Source organism: Mesoplodon mirus (assembly GCF_964341445.2).
Source record: "Mesoplodon mirus genome assembly, chromosome: 15".
NCBI classification, from domain to species: domain Eukaryota; kingdom Metazoa; phylum Chordata; class Mammalia; order Artiodactyla; family Ziphiidae; genus Mesoplodon; species Mesoplodon mirus.
In genome coordinates this window covers 34,527,434-34,530,027 of record NC_138991.1, presented here as the reverse complement: position 1 = coordinate 34,530,027, position 2,594 = coordinate 34,527,434, and positions in this window count along the sequence as shown.

Here is a 2,594-nt window from a genome sequence, read left to right as displayed (position 1 = left end):
AAGTTAAGAAATTCAATCTAAAGCAGATGCTCAGAGCTGGCAATGCCTGCTGTCCCTCCTATTCCCAGGACCCAGAATTATAACATGGCTTTGTCCTGAGTCCCTTGCCTGGTGGTGCCTTGCTGTGCCCCCCACTCCCATCAGTGTCAGGAACTAACAGGGCTGTGTGATTAAAGGCTGATTCAGGCAAATGCATAACTGTCATTCACATCGCAGCTCTGCCTGGGGAGACAGGGGTGGAGGAAGGGCTGGGCTGCTGGAGTGAGGGGAGCTGAGGTGGCAGGCGTGAGGTAGCCCAGACCTGACAAAGGTCTGGGGCCCCTTCTGCTTCATGGCTGGAAGAGCAGGTTGACCTGGGCTGCATTTAACACCCAGGAATCAGACCTGGGCTCTTTCCTGGAACTGGCCTGTGGGCTAGGGTCCAGGTCAGGAGAGGGGAAGCATGAGCCACCCCGTCTCCCCACCTTCCACAACCCCACAGGAAGTGCCATGGGCAGGCGAGTTGGCACAAGTTGGGCAGTACTGCCTGCCACCCCGCCGCGCCCATCCCTAACCCCTGTCCTGAGACCACACTGGAGATTAGCCTCAATCTTGGCCTGACCGTCTGGGCTCCCTGCCTGCCTGAGTGCCAGGCGGGCCTTGTACCCAATCCAGGGAGGAACTAATTTGGGAGCGGGAAGTCCAAGGTCTGTCCCCATCCGTGTAGAACCTCCCCATGTGTCCACCCCAGGCTTGCTCTCTGGGCCTCACTGCCCACTGCAGGGGGGAGGGGTTGCCTGCTCATGGTGGACACATCACCCACTGTGGACACACCGCCCATGGTGGACACACCGCCCATGGTGGACATGCCACCCACAGTGGACATGCCACCCACAGTGGACACACCACCCACTGTGGACATGCCACCCACAGTGGACACGCCAACCACAGTGGACACACTGCCCATGGTGGACACACCACCCACAGTGGACACACTGCCCACGGTGGACACACAGCCCATGGTGGACACACCACCCACGGTGGACATGCCACCCACAGTGGACACGCCACCCACGGTGGACACACCGCCCTTGGTGGACACGCCACCCATAGTGGACATGCCACCCACTGTTGACACACTGCCCATGGAGGACCACTGCAGGCCCTGCAGAAGAGGCCTGAGGCTCCAATGAAGGAGGAATGATCAGCTTCCCACTCCCTGCCTCCACCCTTTGCTGTCCTCAGCCCTTGTCCTCTCCATGAATGGCCGAGGTCCTGGCCGATGGCCAGCGCTGTCTGGACAGGAGGAAACCAGGATGTGAGGAACGGCTGCGGTGGGAGGAACGCAGAACGCTGAGTCTTCAAGAGCAGAAATTCCACCGGAAAGAAAACAATGCACAAGGGACAGAGTCACCTTCCAGGGAACAAGGGGGAAAGGAAAGGGACTGGGCCTTCCTGCTCCAATCAGGTAAACAACCCTGGGGATGCCCCAGCGTGAACTGGCTTCCAGGTATGGGCGCTGGAGTGGAAGGCTGGACGTCTGAGTCCCGCTTTGTAGTGACTGGGAGAAATGGTCCCTGCCCCCTTTGCTGGCCTTCTTAGGCAGATGAGCTCCTAGGGGGGAAAACAGGGTCCCCTGCCAAGGTCAGGCGGATCCCGGGAGAACCAAAGGAGCATCTGGTAAAGAAGCCCATCTATGCTGGGACCATCACAGCCCCCGAATGGCCAGTTGGCTGCTGGAAATAAAGTAAGACAATTCTAGGTTCTAGGGCAGGATTTGCAGAAGCTGGAACCTGCAGAAACTTCATTAGAGATGAATGAGGTCATGGCCGGAACAGGGTGGAGGCCTGCCCGGGGTCCCCCACTGTGTGCAATACCAGAGGGGAAAGTTCCGTCTTCTTTCAGGACCTTTAGAAGAGCAAGAATGTGGCAAATCCCAGAGCTAGAGAAGAAGCCTACATCCGAAAGGGACAGGGAGAAGCAATCCCCATTCAGGGTTGCAGGGCCCCTAGCCTCCCAGACTCCCATGCTGGTAAGCCTGGAGGAAGGATGGATTCTGAGCCTCTGAAAACTCGTGCCAGGCAGCCTGGATTTGTGACTGCCCCTGTTAGTGTGTTGAGGCAGCTTTTGATCTGCAAATCCATTCTTTTCTAAGGTGTTGGGGTCTGCATGCCTTTTCTTTAGGGTTTTAGGAGTTGCTCTCTTCCCCAAACTACAGCAGTAATGATGGTTAAGGTATGCTGAGTGGTTGCCATCTGCCAGGCCCTCTTTGGTACTCATCACCTTAGTTCATTCTCCTGTGGCTCAGAGTTGGGGAGTGGCGATGTCCCCATTCTACAGATGAGGAAACCGACACAGAAAGGAGTCAGATTTCTTGCTCAAGCTCACTCAGCTAATGAGAGGAGCTGGCTCCAGAGCCCTCAGCTCTTAACTCCATTCTGTTTTTCAGTGCCTCACCTGTTCACATAGCTGTCCCCTGCACAGCTGTCCCCCTTAACCTCCCTACCCAGGACGGGTCCATGCCCCTCCCTCACTGCATGTCCCACTGCCCCCTTCCCACCACCCTTGACTCTTTCCTTCAGAACTCTTCTGACCCTGGTCTCATCCCCTCTCCC